Source organism: Schistocerca nitens, chromosome 8, assembly GCF_023898315.1.
Source record: "Schistocerca nitens isolate TAMUIC-IGC-003100 chromosome 8, iqSchNite1.1, whole genome shotgun sequence".
Lineage (NCBI taxonomy): Eukaryota > Metazoa > Arthropoda > Insecta > Orthoptera > Acrididae > Schistocerca > Schistocerca nitens.
The window spans coordinates 479499944-479524171 of record NC_064621.1 but is presented as its reverse complement, the minus strand read 5'-3'; positions in this window follow the sequence as shown (position 1 = coordinate 479524171).

Genomic DNA, 24228 nt, shown 5'->3' with positions numbered 1-24228 from the left:
CAACGTAATTATGATTGCTAATGTGGTAACTGTCGCGTTAATTGCAGATCAAAGAGAAATGTAATGTTCTGGCCTTGCAAAAAGAGTACCTTCAGCAAAAACCTGTATTTATGTGAAAGAACTAAATTATAAAACGGGAGAATAATAACGTGATAAAATTTCTTACAGCTGATTAGACTTCGAAACAAAATTACGTATGTGATAACTCTTTATCATCACTGGAGAAATTGCACTACCAGTCACAAATTAAGGAGCCAACTAAGGAAAATTTGGGTATTAGGTTTTACAGTATTAAGCTGGGAAAAACATGAAATAGTAACAAAAGTATAAAGCACAGAATGAGAAATGAACTCTGAAGGAATGAAAAAAATGTTCAAATGTGTGTGAAATCTTATGGGACTTAGCTGCTAAGGCCATCAGTCCCTAAGTTTACACACTACTTAACCTAAGTTATCCTAAGGACAAACACACACACACACACACCCATGCCCGAGGGAGGACTCGAACCTCCGCCGGGACCAGCCGCACAGTCCATGACTGCAGCGCCTAAGACCGCTCGGCTAAATGAAGGAATGAGAAATATCACTTGCGGAATTTATTTCCTGAACGTATTGCAGTATTTGAATGTAAAGAAGCCCCACTGAACAGTGGACAGTGGTGAGTAAAACCACTATAGACTGAGAGGCAAACGTTTCGAGACAAGTTTCCTTGGCAACAAGCATAGCTGACTGAATTTTCGTCTGCAGGCGATAGGTAGGAGTGGAAAGGGCATTAATGCAAAATACACTGACCTGTAACAAGTGCCGGCCGGGGTGGCCGAGCGGTTCTAGGTGTTACAGTCGGGAACCGCGCGACCACTACGGTCGCAGGTTCGAATCCTGCCCCGGGCATGGATGTATGTGATGTCCTTAGGTTAGTTAGGTTTACGTAGTTCTAAGTTCTAGGGGACTGATGACCTTAGCAATTAAGTCCCATAGTGCTCAGAGCCAATTTGTAACAAGTGAAAAATATAACGCACCAACCAATCGTTGTAATAAGAGAAGTGCACGAAGTTAAGTATAATATTGTAATTTTCTGAATTCTGGGAAAACTTAGATTTGATTACAGGTGGATGGAAGCCAAGGGGCAAAGACGATTGTTTTAAAAATCTGTTTCTGATCAGGTACCTGTTAATAATAGATGAATAAAAATAGTACAGGCCTGTTAGGTTATATGAAAAACAATCGTCTTTTATTCTCTCTATAATTACCTGCTGCGTGAACATTAAGGACAAAGCGTCTTGGATGATACGTACAAGTAGGAGTACCAGAACATTAGGACTATTTTTATTCACCAGGTGGAAACTGACATTGCCACTGGAAAAATGTGGCAATAACAATCTCAAGGTAACACTGTCTTAAATACTAATATGTTATAACCGTAAAGATGTCTGATTTTCGGTAAAGAATAAGGAAGTATACCAATTTGCCACCGAGGGAAACAACCCAAAATGGACGAACTACACACGAATGTCAAGTGTCACAACTACACTTCAACCCGGAAGTACACGTAACCAATATTCCAAGCAGTGAGGAAGGGTATCCATCGCCCGTAATCAAAATCACTATCCCCACTGAACATAAAATTCTGGAAAGGATCAAAAGGTCCAGAGTTTCAAGAGAAGCCACATAATCTAGGCAAAAATGTCTGGAGGTATTAAAATTTATTTTAACGATCTTTCCAAGCGTACATGTTTAAAACGGTGGTCAGTGAGTCATTATTATTGAAAGATCTGTATAAAATGATACTTTTAGTCTTGATATTGTTTTGTTTCTCTATTTCACGAAACTAGTCTCCGCAAATTTTTCACAGTAACGTTCTGGAATCAGCATCGATATGTAGTCCAGACACTTTGAGTTATGCGTCTCTGAGACACTATTGTGGCAGCGAGTGGCGAGTTCTGCAAGTTTCCTGCCGGTCAGAGCATTGGGTGGTATTGGTACACGCTGAGGGGACGTTTAAAATCACAGTTTGCTTGGGGTCATCGAGGAGACGAGGCGGCTGTAGTTTGGAAATTTAGTACCATTTCAGTTATATGCAATGGTTATTAGTAGGCAACTTTTTCAGTTGTAAGGGTTGTTCGGAAAGTAAGGAACAATCGGTCGCGAAATGGAAAACACAGTGGAAATCAAAAGTGTTTCCTTTGCACATTTAGCTACACCTTCCAGGTACTTCTCTACATAGTCGCCTCTCCAACTTAGACATTTGTCGGAGCGTTGTACCAAATTTACAACATCATCGACATAGAAGGCAGCTGCCTGTGCTTTCTCATAATTCTCTACGCTGGTCTATAGCGCGTGGCCTGTACCCTAGTATTGTATTCATATCCAGCGTTTCATGTGAACAGAGATGACACTCAGGACGCACCGAATAGGGCTGTGTTGTGGGTCATCGAACGCTGCCCCTGCAGAGTGCGGCTGAGAATTGCCATGAAGAAGGAAGTGCATGGCAGTTGTGTTAGGTGGGCTGCATTCATTAAGGCGAAGCCTCTCTGCGGGCCCTCCTACTTGGCGGGAGACATTGTTTTCCTAGGCACCTTTAATCGCTCAGAGTGCGCTCACAACTGAAAAGAGCGTCTTGATGCAAGCGACTGGCATGATAGAGACACTGCCCAAAACGTCTGTGAAAAGCCTCGTCGGATTTTCACAGTGATTTCCATTTCACGATCTATCGTTCCTCGCTTTCCGAATAGCCCTCGTATTTTCATAGTGTGATATTGACATTTTTACAATTATTAATAATGCTATGATTTCGGGTGATGAGCTTATGATGAATTGTGAACATGATACGGCACTTCGGTACAGTTCGAAGCTGATTAGAGAATGATGTCATAGCCACTCAATCAGAAGTATTAAATAGTCAATTTTATTATTTTCCCGTTTGTGGTATGTAACGCTATGCAGGAAAAATTATACTTTTGTGGTTGCTAGAGTTGAGAGTCGTGTTCCATGTGTATTACGGATACCACGTAGCTTATTTTCACTGTTTGATTAATTCAAAGTCAATAAAAATAACTGAGAGTGAACCGGAAACAAAGAAAGGAAATGAGAGGTAGAAAGAATAGCAAGAAACATAAAAATTGAGGACCACGAAGTAGTAGAAATTCTGCTACCTTGGAAGCAAAATCACCCATGACGAACGAAGCAAGGATGGCAAAAACTCCATATTATTATAGACAAAGAAGGCCTTCTTGGTAAAGAGAAGCCTACTGGTATGAAACATTGGTCTTAACCTGAGGTAGATATTTCTGGGAATGTACGTTTGGAGTAAAGCATTGTACGGTAATGGGTCATGGACAGTGGGGAAACGGAACAAAAGAAATTCATAGCGTCTGATATGTGATGCTACGGAAGGATGCTGAATGGCAAATGTACGGATTAAATAAGGAATGAGGAGTTCTCCACAGAATCAGCGGAAGACTGAACATATGAAAAACACTGACAAGAAGAAGGGACACAATTACAAAACACCTGTTAAGGCATCAGGGAACAACCTCCACAGTACTAGAAGAAACTGCAGAGAAAGATTTAAATACATTCCTCAAATAATTGAGGGTGTAGTGTGCAAATGTTGCTTTGAGATGAAACGGTTGACACAAGAAAACAATTCGTGGCTGGCCACATCATACCAGTCGGAAGACTGACGACTAAAAAAAGTGTCACTTCAAATTCACTGTTTCTCTTTTGTGCTTTCCTAAACTGTATACTGAATTTTACGTACGCGATAGCGATGTATTCTTTGTGTGAAGCCACCTCGCGCACATCTGTTATGAGCAGTCCGTTTTGTCGAGCCAGTGACTGCCAATTATGTAGGCAATGAAACAGTTATTATAAAAGTAGGCCTCTTATATTATATGTGTACGGGAATCACTATTAAATGTAACAAAATGAGACCTCTACAGCCACTTTTACGATGTTATTTATCTTATGGATACCGTTTCGGTGCGTCAGTGCACCGGCTTTAGGCCTTAACTGACGCTGAGGGGGCTATCTCCAGTCGTATTTGCTGTGTTGCTAGACGAGGCCGAAATGCACGCATTTAATTACACGCAGACTGGCTTGTGGTCTGGAACAGGTCAGAGAAATAAGACTAGCAAAACAGGAGGTAACTGGTAGAATACTTAACTTTAATCCATAATCGCTGTACATCGCTCTTGATGATACAAAAGTATAATCTCAATATAAACTGGTAATGGCGCCTTGCTAGGTCGTAGCAAATGACGTAGCTGAAGGCTATGCTAACTATCGTCTCGGCAAATGAGAGCGTAATTGTCAGTGTAGCATCGCTAGCAAAGTCGGCTGTAAAACTGGGGCGAGTGCTAGTAAGTCTCTCTAGACCTGCCGTGTGGCGGCGCTCGGTCTGCAATCACTGACAGTGGCGACACGCGGGTCCGACGTATACTACCGGACCGCGGCCGATTTAAAGGCTACCACCTAGCAAGTGTGGTGTCTGGCGGTGACACCACAGTATTCACCAACATCTATGAACTGGTTTTCGCTGACTACCTGTAACAACGATGTTGCCTCCAACCATCAACTACCAACTGCATGTAGTGTGCGAAATCCAGTTTATAGAAGTTGGCCACTCATGAATCACGTATGCGATTGGAATTAACCCCGTCAATGTCAGAAAATGATGTATATAAACACCGAAACTGGTAGCCATATAATAAATAAAATCGTATGGATGGCTGTAGATGTTCCATTTTATTACATAAGTGAACGGCCAAAGTCCCTCAAACCTCCACTCAGAAGTATGGACATACTAGAATCACTGTTAATCTCTTCGGAAAACAAATAAGCGTCATATAATCATCTCCAACCTTGGAATAACACAGAAGTCTGTGACTGGGCTGGACGGAAACATGCAATGAACCATAAACCCCGCTCAGTGAGTTACAAGTGATTTATTTTAACACTTTCAACACTGCAGCCCAGTCAGCAAACGTGACAATCTAATATATATCTAATCTAATTTATAATATATAAGAAACGTAAGCTAAGTATTAAGTCTTGGTGGTGGGTCTGTACGTATGCACCGCATTTTTAAAATGTGACTACGCCTATTCAGGCTGATTTACTTTTATTTCTAGACCATTCCCTTATAGACATGTTATAGAATCAGGTATATCTTCTGAAGAAGGCTCAATTACTTGGGCGGAAACCTAGGTAAAGGGTGGTTTCATTACCGTAATCGAGGCTGAAAGTTTCTTATACAGGGTGAGTCACCTAACATTACCGCCGGATATATTTCGTAAACCACATCAAATACTGACGAATCGATTCCACAGACTGAACGTGAGGAAAGGGGCTAGTGTAATTGGTTAATACAATCCAGAAAAAAAATGCACGGAAGTATGTTTTTTAACACAAACCTACGTTTTCTTAAATAGAACCCCGTTAGTTTTGTTCGCACATCTGAACATATAAACAAATACGTAATCAGTGCCGTTTGATGCATTGTAAAATGTTAATTACATCCGGAGATATTGTAGCCTAAAGTTGACGCTTGAGTACCACTCCTCCGCTGTTCCATCGTGTGTATCGGAGAGCACCGAATTACGTAGGGATCCAAAGGGAACGATGATGGACCTTAGGTACAGAAGAGACTGGAACAGCACATTACGTCCACATGCTAGCACCTTTTTATTCGACTTTTTAACTGACGCACATGTACATTACCATGAGCCGGCCGCTGGTGGCCGAGCGGTTCTGGCGCTACAGTCTGGAACCGCGCGACCGCTACGGTCGCAGGTTCGAATCCTGCCTCGGGCATGGATGTGTGTGTTGCCCTTAGGTTAGTTAGGTTTATGTAGTTCTAAGTTCTAGGGGACTTATGACCTCAGCTGTTGAGTCCCATAGTGCTCAGAGCCATTTGAACCAACCCATTACCATGAGGGGTGAGGTACACGTACACACGTGGTTTCCGTTTTAAATTACGGAGTGGAATAGAGTGACTCCCGACATGTCAGGCCAATAGATATTCAATGTGGTGGCCATCATTTGCTGCACACAGTTGCAATCTCTGGCGTAATGAATGTCGTATACGCCGCAGTACATCTGGTGTAATGTCGCCGCAGGCTGCCAGAATACTTTGGTTCATATCCTCTGTGGTTGTAGGCACATCACGGTACACATTCTCCTTTAACGTACCCCACAGAAAGAAGTACAGAGGTGTAAGATCAGGAGAACGGGCTGGCCAATTTATGCGTCCTCCACGTCCTATGAAACGCCCGTCGAACATCCTGTCAAGGGTCAGCCTAGTGTTAATTGCGGAATGTGCAGGTGCACCATCATGCTGATACCATATACGTCGACGCGTTTCCAGTGGGACACACTCTATTCCGCTCCGTAATTGAAAACGGAAACCACATGTGTACGTTTACCTCACCCCTCATGGTAATATACATGTGCGTCAGTGAAAAAGACGAATAAAAAGGTGTTAGCATGTGGACGTAATGTGCTGTTGCAGTCTCTTCTGTACCTAAGGTCCATCACCGTTCCCTTTGGATCCCTACGTAATTCGGTTGATACACACGATCGAACACCGGAGGAGTGGTAGTCAAGCGCCAACTTTAGGTTACAATATCTCCGGATGTAATTAACATTTTACAATGCAACAAACGGCACTGATTACGTATTTGTTTATATATTCAGATGTGCTAACAAAACTAACGGGGTTCCATTTAAAAAAACGTAGGTTTGTGTTAAAAAACATACTTCCGTGCATTTTTTTTATGGTTTGTATTAACCAGTTACACTAACCCCTCTCCTCACGTTCGGTCTGTGGAATCGATTCGTCAGTATTTGATGTGGTTTACGAAATATATCCAGCGGTAACGTTAGGTGACTCACCCTGTATACTAGATCTATTTTAAGCCATCAGTGTTTCGATTTGTTTGATGCTGACTTCCATCTTCCTATCGTTTACTAATCTTCTTATCTCTAGGTAACTACTGGATTAGACATCGTCTGTAATGCATTTGTGTATTCCACTATTTATCTGCTGCTACAAGGGTTGACTGGAAGCTGGAGGGAGCTGTTACTGCTAAGTAACACTAAGTTAACAGGAGATCGTAGCAGATGCCTCACCAATTTGCCCCTTCGTCTAGCGACTGCCTTCCATATTATTATTTACCTTATTATGTTTAGCACAACTTCATTTCATACTCCGATGTGATAATATGTAAAATACTTCCAGTTTGTGTTTCGGAGTTGTCCTCATTTCTCTTGCATACAATGAATACGGCGATTGAGAGATACACTATCAAGAAAATCTTTATTTCAACATGATTACCTGATACCAACATGGCTCTCACTAATATATTCCTTCACTGGTGTCATCTACGTGTGACGCTTGCCTTTTTTTTTTTTTTTTTTTGACTACCCTGTGTCATCTTGTTTCCTACACAGGAGGATCCTTTCACTTCTTTTACTTACACTGGTCGTCATAAAAACAGCTGCACCCAGAAGGACCCACCCGATCCACTGAAAATTGGGTAGCTGTGTTGCACACCGCCAATGATTAAGTTTGCACCGTCGGCCGCGCACTTCGGGATCGTGGGTGGGGCCGAACGTCGTACCGTCGGATGAGATAAGAGGGCTCCAAGCGGCCACGTCGGCCCGTACGACAGCGGACAGCGTCACTACAGCATCACCTGAACGTGCATTGGGCCCAGGTGACACGTTCGATAGCGAGTTGCCCAGCTAGACGAGCTAGAGAGGGACCGCAAAGTGGAGCTATGGCAGGCTGGGTGGTCCTGTCGTCGAACCTTCGTACACAGTTCGTATGGATACTGCCTCTGCCCTTTTTCCGCGACAGTGGATACAGAAAGGCACGCACGAACGACATCTAGCATCTGGTCGTCCGACACGCACCCCAAGGATGCAAGACCGATGGATTGTTCGCCACCGGCGAAGAGATCCAACGGCAAAGACAGCGGTCATTCAGTGAGCTTTCTGACCTTCTAAATGCCATTACCATTGGTAAGCGGTTGCACAACGCCGGGCTCGCCGCACGTCGACCGTTACGGTGCCTGCCGCTCACATCAACGCAGCATCGCGACCGCCTCGCCTGGTGTCGGCAACGACGGACATGGGACCCTGCGGGCTGGCAGCGGGGTCATCATCAGTACCGTGTGCCACTTCTGCCTTGGTGGCAACGACCACCGGGTCTGTGTCTGAAGGCGCAGTAAGAGCGCTACGAACAGCGGTTTGTAGTCTCCCTTCACAAGAACCGCCCGTCTGGACATATGCAGTGATATCCTGCGATGCTCCTTCATAGTTAATGTTCCTAACGGCCTCTACGACAGCCGCACGGTACTTGGAGGGGATCCTGACCTACGTGAACGCCCTGGCCCATGCCCTACTTCATGTGGTCAGCGCTCTTCGTACCGTTGTCACCTCCCGAGCAACTGTGTATACTTCCACGGCCTGCCGGCATCATCCGATGTCTCCACGATCGGTTATGTGTGGGGTTCTGTGGAGCGTGCCGACAGGACTTAAAATTCACTCACAAACCTGAGGGAACAGCGCGCTCAGGTGCAATCAGCGAGGGATGGAGTGTCTCAGGACTGTGTTCCAAACCTGTACAACTCAATGCCGCGACTTCTAGACGCTAATATTTACAGGCACAGGCACCTGACGACATACTAACATTTGCTCTTAGTGGCTGTGTAGCACAGTAAATGTTAGTCCTAATCTCTCTTACTTTTTGTAATTTCAATGAGATATATGTGATGATGGCAGCAGAATTGTCAGACGTTCTTTTTCGAAATTTATACGTCCGAACTTCGTTAAATGTCCTCATCATCCTTCTAATGAACCACAATCTGCTACCACTGAAATCTATTACCTGATTAGTGATACATTCAAGTAAGCTACAAGGATCCGAGTGTGGGAAGCCACTGGACTAAAATCAATAAATAATACAGAACAAGTTTATTTAGTAATAAAAGTTCCACATACACCACACATTGGTACTTGGAGCACAAAGCCGAACAGTCACAAATGATACTTAATATTTAAAATATTCAAGGCAGCAGTGACCACTGGCCTTTTAAGTTATACAAAAAAACCTATTCAAAGAAAGGCACAGTTTAAACAGTGACTTTACAGCCCTTACACAGTCACTCAGTTACTAAACAAAGGGTATGGAACAAGAGTTAAAGAGGAAACCATTAGTTAGTTAAGGAGCTTCAACATGGATGATAGACATTAGGTTTTCATGGGGAAGGATAGTTCATTTAATTACACAAGTTGAATGCGGTAAAAGGTCCATAAAAATTTACAGCAAACAAAAGAGACTGACGCATAATGCAGACTGATTTGAATTTGTTTGAACAAGTTTGATATGCAACGCTACGTACCGGTACAAGGACAATAATGTGTGACTAATCGCCTCAGACATTAGTCAGGAAGAATCAACACGCAAAGAAGTGGGATACGGAAGTACTAAGGAATTACGAGATACGTTTAAGTTCTCTAACGGTATAGATACAGCAATAAGGAATAGCGCAGTAGGCAGTAAAGTTGAAGAGGAATGGACATCTCTAAAAAGGGCCATCACGGAAGTTGGGAAGGAAAACATAGGTACAAAGAAGGTAGCTGCGAAGAAACCATGGGTAACAGAAGAAATACTTCAGTTGATTGATGAAAGGAGGAAGTACAAACATGTTCCGCGAAAATCAGGAATACAGAAATACAAGTCGCTGAGGAATGAAAAAAACAGGAAGTGCAGGGAAGCTAAGACGAAATGGCTGCAGGAAAAATGTGAAGACATCGAAAAAGATATGATTGTCGGAAGGCCAGACTCAGCATACAGGAAAGTCAAAACAACCTTTGGTGACATTAAAAGCAACGGTGGTAACATTAAGAGTGCAACGGGAATTCCACTGTTAAATGCAGAGGATAGAGCAGATAGGTTGAAAGAATACATTGAAAGCCTCTATGAGGGTGAAGATTTGTCTGATGTGATAGAAGAATAAACAGGAGTCGATTTAGAAGAGATAGGGGATCCAGTATTAGAATCGGAATTTAAAAGAGCTTTGGAGGACTTACGGTCAAATAAGGCAGAAGGGATATGTGGTGTCACCGCCAGACACCACACTTGCTTGGTGGTAGCTTTAAATCGGCCGCGGTCCATTAGTACATGTCGGACCCGCGTGTCGCCACTGTCAGTGATCGCAGACCGAGCGCCACCACACGGCAGGTCTCGAGAGACGGACTAGCACTCGCCCCAGTTGTACGACGACTTTGCTAGCGACTACACTGACGAAGCCTTTCTCTCATTTGCCGAGAGACAGTTAGAATAGCCTTCAGCTAAGTCCATGTCTACGACCTAGCAAGGCGCCATTAGCCTTAGATAGCTTGTATCTAAAGAGTCTCACTTGTATCGCCACAATCTCCAGATGTCTCATCAAGAACGATGTATACAAAGGATGGATTAAAGTTAAGTAGTCCAGAAGCTACGTACTTTTCTTTATAGCATTCATTACGTATCCTGTTTCAGACTTCACGCCATCCTTCGTGAGTTAGCGCGTGCATCTTGGCCGCCTCTTTCAATTAGTGTGCGTAGTGTTGGCAAGTCTGCCGACACTACAGGATAGATAACATTCCATCAGAATTTCTAAAATCATTGGGGGGAAGTGGCAACAAAACGACTATTCACGTTGGTGTGTAGAATATATGAGTCTGGCGATATACCATCTGACTTTCGGAAAAGCATCATCCACACAATTCCGAAGACGGCAAGAGCTGACAAGTGCGAGAATTATCGCACAATCAGCTTAACAGCTCATACATCGAAGCTGATTACAAGAATAATATACAGAAGAATGGAAAAGAAAATTGAGAATGCGCTAGGTGACGATCAGTTTGGCTTTAGGAAAAGTAAAGGGACGAGAGAGGCAATTCTGACGTTACAGCTAATAATGGAAGCAAGGCTAAAGAAAAATCAAGACACTTTCATAGGATTTGTCGACCTGGAAAAAGCGTTCGACAATATAAAATGGTGCAAGCTGTTCGAGATTCTGTAAAAAGTAGGGGTAAGCTATACGGAGAGACGGGTCATATACAATATGTACAACAACCAAGAGGGAATAATAAGAGTGGACGATCAAGAACGAAGTGCTCGTATTAAGAAGGGTGTAAGAAAAGGCTGTAACCTTTCGCCCCTACTCTTCAATCTGTACATCGAGGAAGCAATGATGGAAATAAAAGAAAGGTTCAGCAGTGGAATTAAAATACAAGGTGAAAGGATATCTATGATACGATTCGCTGATAACATTGCTATCCTGAGTGAAAGTGAAGAAGGATTAAATGATCTGCTGAACGGAATGAACAGTCTAATGAGTACACAGTATGGTTTGAGAGTAAATCGGAGAAAGACGAAGGTAATGAGAAGTAGTAGAAATGATAACAGCGAGAAACTTAACATCAGGATTGATGGTCACGAAGTCAATGAAGTTAAGGAATTCTGCTACCTAGGCAGTAAAATAACCAATGACGGACGGAGCAAGGAGGACATCAAAAGCAGACTCACTATGGCAAAAAAGGCATTTCTGGCCAAGAGAAGTCTACTAATATCAAATACCGGCCTTAATTTGAGGAAGAAATTTCTGAGGATGTACGTCTGGAGTACAGCATTGTATGGTAGTGAAACATGGACTGTGGGAAAACCGGAAGAGAATCTAAGCATTTGAGATGTGGTGCTATAGACGAATGTTGAAAATTAGGTGGACTGATAAGGTAAGGAATGAGGAGGTTCTACGCAGAATCGGAGAGGAAAGGAATATGTGGAAAACACTGATAAGGAGAAGGGACAGGATGATAGGACATCTGCTAAGACATGAGGGAATGACTTCCATGGTACTAGAGGGAGCTGTAGAGGGCAAAAACTGTAGAGGAAGACAGAGATTGGAATACGTCAAGCAAATAATTGAGGACGTAGGTTACAAGTACTACTCTGAGATGAAGAGGTTAGCACAGGAAAGGAATTCGCGGCGGGCCGCATCAAACCAGTCAGTAGGCTGATGAAAAAACCAAAAAAAAAAAAAAAAAAACGCCTCAGCTACTTTAACTGAAACTGGCCAGGTTTTACAAAGCTCTACAACACTTGATAATCTGATTACAAAAAATATGTTAAAGGAAAATTTTCACAGCTGGGTGTTATTGTACATTTACAATCAAAACATGACCTGGACATAAAATTTTTATTTTAAAATCGTTTCGTACACATTGCAAACTATTAAAAGTTGGCAAAGGCAAATTGTTTCACTGCAGATCGTTTACAACACCAGGGTCTGACCAGCGGTGCCTGCCAGAAACGACATATTAAGTAAAAGCATCTGGTAGAAAATCCACTGGTCCACACAGGTTCAGCATGCCAGAGTGAGCGTGCGGTTCTAGGCGCTACAGTCTGGAACCGAGCGACCGCTACGGTCGCAGGTTCGAATCCTGCCTCGGGCATGGATGTGTGTGATGTCCTTAGGTTAGTTAGGTCTAATTAGTTCTAAGTTCTAGGGGACTGATGACCTCAGAAGTTAAGTCGCATAGTGCTCACGAGGGAACCTCCCCATCGCACCCCCCTCAGATTTAGTTATAAGTTGGCACAGTGGATAGGCCTTGAAAAAGTGAACACAGGTCAATCGAGAAAACAGGAAGAAGTTGTGTGGAACTATGAAAAAAATAAGCAAAATATATATAGTCCATGGCTTAAAATAAATCTGCGTTCAGGAGCGCCGTGGTCCCGTGGTTAGCGTGAGCAACTGCGGAACGAGAGGTTCCTGGTTCAAATCTTCCCAAGAGTGAAAATTTTTGTTTCTTTATTTTCGCAAAGTTATGATCTGTCCGTTCGTTCATTGACGTCTCTGTTCACTGTAATAAGTTTAGTGTCTGTGTTTTGCGACCACACCGCAAACCCGTGCGATTAGTAGCCGAAAGGACGTGCCTGTCCAATGGAAACCGAAAACATTTGATTGCAAAGTCATAGGTCAACCGATTCCTCCACAGGAGAACACGTCTGATATATTCTATACGACACTGGTGACGGCATGTGCGTCACATGACAGGAATATGTTGTCGACCCACCTAACTTGTACACTTGGTGAATGGGTAAAAAGATTCTTCTACCTTGCCCAATTTAGGTTTTCTTGTGGATGTGATAATCACTTCCAAAAAAGTGTGAAAACATAAGAGTTTGTCACATAAACTGCAACAAATGAATGCAACAGTTTCACAGTCGCACAGTTTTGTCTGTGCTCTGTCAAAACATATGTTTTTAACGTTTTCAAATTTTTCCGTGTGTAAACCGTCAAATCCTGCATATGTCCAAGCAAATCTGAACATGTCCTGGAATTTTGGAGAGCGAAGATGATTATATGTGAGTGCCTGAACTTTGATAATTGTCTGAAAATAAAAATTAAAATTTTCTCCCGAGGGAAGACTTGAACCAACGACCTATCGCTCCGCAGCTGAACACGTTAACCACGGGACCACGGCGCTCATGTGTTTACACCCACCTGGATGTTGCTTATCTTACACATGGACTACTCAGTTTGTATATTTTGCTTATTTTTTCATAGTTCCATACAACTTCTTCCTGTTTTCTCGATTGATGTGTGTTCAGTTTTTCAAGGCCTATCCACTGTGCCAACTTATAACTAATTCTGAGTGGGGTGCGATGGGGAGGTTCCCTTGTCAGAGCCATTTGAACCGCACAGGTTCATTGCCAACTTGCGGATAACAGCTAAGAAGTGTAAAAGAAAAGAAACAAGTACCCATGTTGTCTCAGGGCAAAGCTATCATGAATTCATCAACTGATACATCCTTGTGACCATTTACTGTACCTGAAATTGCAAGTAACTGAGTCGTTTATAAACTCTACACAACTGGCTGCGAAATGACAAACTTTGGTTAGAAAACACGGCCGCCTTGGCCTGCTCACACCAAAACTCGAACCTGACAGAGTGTATGCCTGCAGTTCAGTAGTCAAAGGATACATATTTAGACCCGCACACTAGTGCATTAACACGTAATTCCGCAAGGCAACACCAAGTCTCAAACAGCACAATGAAGTGTATGAGTTGTACAATAATCTTCAGTCGACAGTTGCTATTAAGCTGAAGCACAATTAATAAGTTGCCTCTGAACTCAGCGTAACATTTAGAAACGGTAGCTCACCATTTTCCGAGCAGACTGAGAGAATGAAGTCAGCCAAACGAATTCGGAACTTGCTCCCTCGTACCAGGACCTCCCAGGCCCGCAAACAACGAACTGCGTCCTCCCGTGTAACTTGTCCCCCATCTCGGCGGTTCCAGACTGTTAGCCTCGTTGTGTGTCCACACCTGTACACATTAGAATTGGTGTCGCAGCTCTCACGTGGACACAGCTGCTCTCAGACTTCCATGCCCCACGTCCTCCAAAACCCAAATGCCTCTCTCCTTTCGCACTTGCGCACAGCCCGCAAATCGTCTCTTGACGAGGTGTGCTCTCTCTCGCCACACGAGCAGGATGAGCAACTGCCGCGTCAGCGATGTTGCGTGACGATGTGTCAGCAAGAACGTGTCCAAAACGAAATTCCGGAGAAATTCTGGTCCATATACAGGGGTGCATAATTAAAGTTCCAGATTCAGAAAGCTATAGAAAGCGAACCACTTCTCCGAGTAACGTCAGATTTGAACAGAATATTGTTGATCCAGGGGAAATGACAGGGACCAAGAAAAGGTTTAACGAAAATTGGACCTATACATGGCGCTGTAAGCGTCAGAAAGTGCACACCAACAGACACGCGGCAGACAGCTGCATCTCAGTTTGCGTCCGAGACGCCAAACATGACTGTTTCCACGATGGATCGTGCGCTGCTGGTAAAGCTCTTTTACAAGAACGGCGACTGTGTCAGTAGCCCTGCAGAGTATCCGGACACTCAGGGCTATGAAAAAAGGCACTGGTCCGACGACTGCTAAGAGTCTGAGAAAGTGATTACATAAAATCGGAAAGACAGGTCTTAAAGTGCGTTGTGACAGAGGGAGAAAGCAGTTGATGCGACGTCTTTCAAAGATGTAACCACAGCATTGTAGGAGGGGTCGAGCGGTGGTGTACACACATGCAGTGCACGGGAATTGCCGAACGTTGGATATGCCTGCGAGCACGGTGCATAAAGTCCTACGGAACATCCTGTAGTAATATCCATACAACGTGTCCCTGGTTCAGAAATTGCTTTCTGCTGACCTGCCAGCAACATAAACGTTCGCTTTGGAATTTCTTGCTCTCATGGTTGTGGACAATGACTGATCACTGAACGTTATTTGAACAGACAAAACACATTACCATCTCCAAGGACATGTCAGTACAGAATTGCGGAACATGGGCAACGGAAAATCAGGACGCACGTCAACCGATACCGCTTCACTCAGCAAAATTAACCGTTTGGTGCGGGTTGATGGCATCTTTCATAGTAGGGCCGTATTTACCGTGGAGATGTCATGCAAGTCCTGTTACCTGTACAGTCACTGGCAAACGCTGAGACAGTCTTTCGCGCACCAACGTCATTTCAACCCTTCAGCGACTTGGATGTGTGAGTAGGATCATTTTTATGCATTGTACAGACAGTGAAGTGGCTGCTGCAGAGGCATTTCGGAAATGCTAGAATTATCAGCCATCATTTCCCTCCAGCCTGGCCATCCAGATCACCTGATCTTAATCCGTGTAACTTCTGGCCGTGACGTTATCTGAATGATCTTGTGTTCAGTGTTCCAGGTGCGAACGTAGATGAATTGAAAGTACGCATTGCGCAACGCATTCTGAACACGATCCCCGAGATACTCTGTTGTGGAATACGCTGTTCATCGATTTCAACTTTTGGCAGCAAACGGTGGACAGCACATTGAACATGTCTTCCACTAGTCTCACGGCAGTTGAAAACCGATGTCATATTCCTTTTAACGTGGCTTTTGGTCTCAAGACAATTAAAAACCGATTTATCCCATCCGATGCAGTACGACCTTGCCGTGGTGAATGCTCTTACCTAACTATTAGTGCCACAACTGTTGACTGCCGACCGTGTGCAGTCATGCACACAGAGCAGCACGGATGTCGTAATGTGCTACTCAAACCATAGCCGTCGAATTGCCTTTCATCTGTCAGTTGTAGCCGACCCCGTTTAGATTGATAGAGGCCGCATGCCACTGGCTACATATGTGTCCTTCACTGCCTTTTAATTGCATGTACATTTTAACGCGAAGGTTTTTACTCGTAGCCCAGCTCCAATGGGAATTCTTTTAATGGATCTTATTTGGTTTTACTGATAGTCACACATCCCGTGTTACTTGATATGAGATTCTTTGTTCCGAAATTTGTCGTCGCTAATATGTGAATAAGATGTTTCACAATTGTTGAAATCTTTATACCTGCAATTGGTTGGCTCATTTTCTTAAATCATTCACACAATGCGCATACCAAAATATAAACAGTAGACTTAAGATTAAACCAACCATCTTTTTTGTCTGAATTCAGAACAAGGATATCTTGCACAGACAATATATTCAGCTTAATACAGATGTTGAGAAGAGAAGAGAATTTCACTTAAAAACATACCTGTCCTTCGTTGCTGACATAAATGTTTTCGTTTCGATAGATACGGAGCAGTTATGAGGCACAAGAGAAAATTATGAATATTTCAAACTCTTGACTGAAATTATCCAAGATAAGGACATAAATTGTTTTAGATCTGGGGCATAAGCCACCGGAAGAAGATCTAATTAATCAATGAGTACGCCAAAGTTGTAACCTCTCTTCAACGCTCTGAACCTAATTTTCATCGTCTTTTAGAATGAACTGACCATCTGCAGAAAACATAGCATTTATGTAAGTAGTATACTTTTTCTGGTAATCAGTTAATCATGAAAGGTGATGACGATAAGCCACAGGAGATAATTAAAAATGCTAAACGGTATTTGTTAAAGTTGTAAGTTTCATATATCTAGGGAAACTACCGAAACTACCGAATTCGAGAAAAGATAATAATTGACTATCACCAATGAAACAAGCTTCAAGCTTACTTACGATAGTTGGGATTTAGCTTTTAATGACGGCGATGAAGTGAAAAAACGATTCGTCGATTTCAATACGCTTGTGGGACAATTCAGAGAACGTTGAAGGGTAAGGTGGAAGAGGAGACTCAACATAAATTTTGTAATACCAACATTGATATATGGAAGCGACACGTGGGTAAATAAAACAAATCATCGGAACAAAATACATTCCTCTGACATGTGGGTCCACACCAGTGAAGAGACAGGGTGGCTGTTATACATTGAAGGGCCAAAGAAATTGGTACAGCGGCATAATATCGTGTATGGCCCCCTCTTCTGAATAGCACTTTGCAAGGCATCCCAGATATACTTAATAATGTTTGTCTGGGGAATATTGTACCCAGCGGAAGTGTTTGAACTAGGAAGAGTGTTCCTGGAACCACTCTTTAGCAATTACGGATGTGTTGGGCGTCGCATTGTCCTGCTGGAATTGCCCAGGACCGTCGGAATGCACAATGGACATGAATGAATGCAGGTGATCCGACAGGATCCTTACGTACGTGTCACCTGTCTGAGCCATATGTAATGTATTGCGAATACATAGAAAGAAGGATCCTTTATTGTAGGATTATATGATAGCGGAACAAACACTGGTAGCAGTTACTTCTGTGAAATATCTGGGAGTATGCGTACGGAACGATTTGAAGTGGAATGGTCATATAAAATTAATTGTTGGTAAGGCGTGTGCCAGGTGGAGATTCATTGGGAGAGTCCTTAGAAAATGTAGTCCATCAGCAAAGGAGGTGGCTTACAAAACACTCGTTCGACCTATACTTGAGTACTGCTCATCAGTGTGGGATCAGTACCAGGTCAGGTTGACAGAGGAGACAGAGAAGATCCAAAGAAGAGCGGCGCGTTTCGTCACAGGGTTATTTGGTAAGCGTGATAGCGTTACGGAGATGTTTATCAAACTCAAGTGGCAGACTCTGCAAGAGAGGCGCTCTGCATCGCGGTGTAGCTTGCTGTCCAGATTTCGAGAGGGTGCGTTTCTGGATGAGGTATCGAATATATTGCTTCCCCCTACTTATACCTCCCGAGGAGATCACAAATGTAAAATTAGAGAGATTCGAGCGCGCACGGAGGCTTTCCGGCAGTCGTTCTTCCCGCGAACCATAGGTGACTGGAACTGGAAAGGGAAGTAATGCAGTGGCACGTAAAGAGCCCTCCGCCACACACCGTTGGGTGGCTGGCGGAGTATAAATGTAGATGTAGATACAGATGTAGATGTAGACGCATGAGAGGTTCCATATCACTCCAACTGTACACGCCCCTCACCATTATAGAGCCTTCACTAGCTAGAACAGTCTCCTGCTAACATGCAGCTTCCGTGGGTTCACGAGGTTGTCTCCAGACCCGTACAGGTCAATCCGCTCGATACAATTTGAAACGAGACTCGTCCGACGGTGCAATATGTTTCCAGTTATCAACAGTCCAATGTCGGTGTTGACGGGCCCAGATGAAGCGTAAAGCTTTGTGTCGTCTTGTGATCAAGGGTACACGAGTGGTCCTTTGGTTCAGAAAGCCCATATTGCTGATGGCCCAGCATTGAAATCTGCGGAAGGGTTGCACTTCTGTCACGTTAAACGATTTTCGTTAGTCGTCGTTGGCCCCGTTCTTAGAGGATATTTTTCCGCCCGCAACGACGTCGCAGATTTGATGTTTTATCGGCTTCCTAATATTCATGGTACACTCGTGAAATGGTCTTATGGGAATTTCCCCATTTCATCGCTACCTAGTAGATGCTGTGTCCCATGGTTCGTGCGCCGGCTGTAACACCACGTTCAGACTCACTTAAATCTTGATAATCTGTAGCACTGTAGCAGCAGTAACCGATCTTACAACTGCGCGAGACATTTGTTGTTTTATATAGGCGTTGTCGACAGCAGCGTCGTATTCTGCTTTTTTTACATATCTCTGTATTTGAATACACATGCGTACACCAGTTTCTTTACCGCTTGAGTGTATATTCGCATTGAATAAAAGAATTTACAAAAGCAAAAGAAATTGCGAAAAGCACATTTTTAGAAACAGACGACAATAGAACTCCAAAGCTTGCCGTTGGATTTGGTTCTTCCGAAATAAGAGATATTGTTCGACCCTATAAGATATGGAAGGAAAAGTGTGGCCGGAACAGGCTAGTAGCATAATCCTAGAAAAGGATGTGGGTAAGTATAAAGGGGAAACTGTCTCAATGATTTAATTGGACATGATAGGTCAAGATGGCAAAAAAAGGAAATTACTTAACTCTGTCGGTAATAGAATATCATGAGCAATGCAGTATGAGTTTCACAATAGAAACATAGAGATACTGACAACGAAGTGCCGGTTAATATACAATGTAAGCAAATGGTTCAAGACAAAGTGGCCATATATGTGGGAGTCGAAGCTGGGACGAATTTTATAACTACTCAGAACGCAACAATGGTCAGTAACTGTTATACGTTATCAAAGGTTACAAGACAACGAACAGTGGGGACTAAATGATACTACAACAAACATAATATAAAACATACACAATGTGATCAAAATATCCGGACACCCACAAAAACATACGATATTCATATTAGGTGCACTGTGCTGCCACCTACTGCCAGGTACTCCATATGGGCTCTCTAGTCATTAGACATCGTCAGAGAGTAGAATGAGGCGCTCTGCGGAACTCACGCACATCGAACGTGGTCAGGTGACTTGGTGTCTCTTGTGTCAAACGTCTGTACGCGAGATTTCCACACTCCTGAACATTCCTAGGTCCACTGTTTCCGATGTGATACTGAAGTGGAAACGTGAAGGGACACGTACGGCACATAAGCGTACAGACTGACCTCGTCTGTTGACTGACAGAGATCGCCGACAGTTGAAAGGGTCGTAACGTGTAATAGGCAGACATCTATCTAGACCATTACACAGGAATTCCAGACTGCATCAGGATCCACTGCAAGTACTATGACAGTTAGGCGGGAGGTGAGAAAACTTGGATTTCATGGTCGAGTGACTGCTCATAAGGAACACATCACGCCGGTAAATGCCAGACGACGCCTCGATTGGTGTAAGGAGCGTAAACATTGGAGGATTGAACAGTGGAAAAACGTTATTTGGAGTGACCAACACGGTACACAATGTGGCAATCCGATGGCAGGGTGTGGTTATGGAGAATGCCCGGTGAACGTCATCTGCCAGCGTGTGTGGTGCCAACAGTAAAATTCGGAGGCGGTGGTGTTATGGTGTGGTCGTGTTTTCCAAGGTGGGGGCTTGCACCTCTTGTTGTTTTGCGTGACACTATCAGAGCACAGTCCTACACTGATGTTTTAAGCACCTTCGTGCCTCCCACTGTTGAAGATCAATTCGGGGATGGCGATTGCATCTTTCAACACGATCGAGCACCTGTTCATAATGCACGGCCTGTGGTGGAGTGGTTACACGACAATAACATCCCTGTAATTGACTGGCCTGCACAGAGTCCTGACCTGAATCCTACAGAAAACCTTTGGGATGTTTTGGAACGCCCATTTCGTGCCAGGCCTCACCAACCAGCATCGATGCCTCTCCTCACTCCGTGAAGAATGGGCTGCCATTCCCCAAGAAACCTTCCAGCACGTAATAGAACGTATGCCAACACCATATTGAATTCCAGCATTACCGATGGAGGGCGCCACGAACTTGTAAGTCATTTTCAGCCAGGTGTCCGGATACTTTTGATCACATTGTGTAGGCACACTCGTAGGTACTGTATGATTACTCGTACAATATACTGAAAATGGCTCTGAGCAGTATGGGATTTAACTGCTGTGGTCATCAGTCCCCTAGAACTTAGAACTACTTAAACCTAACTAACCTAAGGACATCACACACCGTAGCGGTCGCGCGGTTCCCGACTGTAGCGCCCAGAACCGCTCGACCACTTCGGCCGGCCAATATACTGAAATCTGATAAGGTAGTAAACAGTAAACAACACTTTCTGAGGTGTATGTTAATCATATACACTTTATGTTCCTTATACATACTGAGTCTCATCTTTATCTCCGATAATAATGTGGTTGAAGCAATGAATTAACGTTTGTATCGGTGCTGAGACTTGAACCTGGGTCTGCTGCTTCCCAGGCAAGTGCACTAACCACTGCGCCATTGATACTGCGTTCTAGGTTATTCTGTGCGCCTATGGCAGCCGAAGTACAAGTGTGGTGGGGCAGTTAGCGCTTCTGCCTACTAAGCAGGAGACTTGGTTCATATCCTGTCACTGGTACTAATTTCAATTTGTTGCTTCCGTGTATATCATTACCGTACTTCCTTTGGTAGCTACACATAGCTTTTAAAACTCTCAGTTGTTCATACCGTCATACTTCCCTGATGAATAAATCTGAATAAGCATATGCTTAATTTCCTTTAAGTTCAAGAAGTAATAGTATTCCGACACGACAGTATTTCAAACTGACTTTCACTCATTATCGCTATCAAAGTGTCTACCTTCAGTTGAGGTTTTTAATTTATTGGATTTTCTGGTCGATTTGAGTATATCAGGCAACAAACAAATAATAATAGATAAAGATAATATTATGTGATAAGTATATTAATTTTTTATGGTGCTTAATACAAACTTTGGGCGCTTGACGATGGCTTCTTGTGTAAGGTCCGTTCATTGTAAGTTTCACCGTGAGTGACTCTTCTGAAAATATTTATTTATCGTACTTCTTAGATTGAATAATTGCAAAGCACTGGCTCGTGCTGGACCATTCATACAATTTGTAAGCCGGAACCTTTAGCCATGCCAAGACTCTGTTTAATTGGAATAAGGTGCCGTCTTCTCGGCAAGACAACTGAAATGAGTAATTATTCTAGTGTTTCAGTGGTTGCACGCCACAATCAATACAGCCGCTTACACTAATTAATATATTAAGCAATTCTTTATTTATATTCTCAACTTATATCTACGTTTTTGCAATAGATCAACGTCCATCCTGCAAATGTGGCTTTAAAGGTTCCTCTGATGTCCATATCTTATTCATGAAAGAAAAGACACACTTGAGTGCTGCATTCGTGCTGGGAAGACACAACACAAATTTTACAATCTTAGAAACACTGGATGTGCAATTCCGGGACATTTGTACCCACTGCATATCAGAGACAGTTTTTCTGTGCTCCATTTCTATGTTTCTGGAGGTGTGACAAATTGGTGCATAGTACCACATTCTTGAAGGAAGCCATTACCACTAATTTTGCAGTTTAGTAACACATTTGTAACAGACTCATAGCACTTTTTACCTCATCCCATACAGGTACATAGTTTAAAAGAACCCATTTGCAGTCTGAAAAGGTGTTAAAATGATGCGTCCACTGCTCATCTTATTGTGAACTGCTGTCATAAAATTGAGACGGTTTCAGTGAATTTAGTAACGTTTATATGTCCCTCAGATTCAAGTTTAATTCTTATAACGTGTGGCATGGATCTGGTTTTTCGTTTTTCTGTTATACCCATTCGTATATCGTGAAGTGATTCTCCAGCCCCTTCAAATGTAACATGCTGACCTTCTACCTTGAATACTGCTGTATGAAAAGTTGATGCCTGATACTGTAAAAACATAAGAAGGACTTCAGAACATGGGTTTAAAAAAATATCTTTCATATTGTTGGGCATTTTCCTTCACTCAAATAAAACGGTTTCAGTGTCCATAGAACCGCACTCCGTCTCAGTGGCTGGTTTCAAGGACAACCACATTGTATTTCTGTAGCCAAGCAATTGTTTGTACACTATGTCTAAAAATGTGCAGTATTTTCTTAGGATTTCTATATGAGCAGAGTATACGTTGAAGCAATAATAAATATTGTGAATGACAGGCTCCGCATCGACTGTTAAACTATTTGCAGCTCTCTTTATACCATTATGCGCAATGTATGCTACTCATCCTACGGCAATGATGTCATGGCCAACCCAGCCCTCTAATTTGTGGAAAATATCGTTTTCCCCTCTTCGAGAGCGTCCACCGAGTTGATGTTGGCATTGCCCCGACGGCATGCTACACCCTTATCACTCAGAGTATTTTCTGTGACGTAATCACATAGTTTCCAAGAATGTTTGTAGTTTCACCAGGCTGGTCTTTAAACTGGAGGGTTTTCACGCATATGCCTTCAAGAGGTAAGAAGTATCGGACAAGGAGGGGAAGATTTTTGTGTTTTCATGATTAGACGCATCAGAAAAATTAGTAATGCTGTGTACTTTGTACAGTTCCCATTGGAATTCATCACGCTCATGGAGAACAAGCACGCTAACAATAACGGCTTCGCATTTTGTACGGCCACAAATGTACTTCGGTACGAAGCATTTCTGAATAAGTTTGTATGTACAGTCACGAACGAAAACTATGGTTCCCTCGCACTATATGGAAATCCCATGTGCCTTCCGTCGCAGACAATTTAAGTTCATGTTCCCTTCGAACAAGTTGCGGAAAGAAATCCATTAAATTTCTCCAAGACGCAACGCTTGTAAATGCCAACTTGTGTTTGGACGTTTTCAAACTATACTGTACACTGAAGTCACAAAGCTCATGGGACACCTCGTAATATGGTGTCGGACCTCCTTTTGCTCGGTCTAGTACGGAAACCGATTGTAGATGTCCTCAACAAGTCGATGGAAGTCCTCTGCAGAAATATAGAGCCTGTAGCCTCTTTAGCCGTCCAGAAGTGCGAAAGTGTTGCCAGTGGAGGATTCTGTTCAAGAATTGACCTCTGGATTATGTTCCACAACTGTTCAATGTGATATATGCCTGGCGATTTGAATGTTGAAGTCATTCGCTCGGATTGTCCAGAATGTTCATCAAACAAGTCGTTATGAATTGGGGTCCAATGAAATGGCGCTTTTTCATCCTTCAAATGAAGAGGTGCAAACGTTATTCAAGTAGCCGAACGTAACTATTTCCATTCAGTGGTTGGTTCAGTTGGACCAGAAGATCCAGTCCATTCCATGTAAACACAGCCCGCACCATTATGGAACCACCACCAGCTTATGCAGTGTTTTGTTGACAACTTGGAACCATGGCTTCATGGGTTCTACACTCACACTCGAACCCTATTATCTGCTCTAATCAACTGAAATTGGAACTCATCTGACC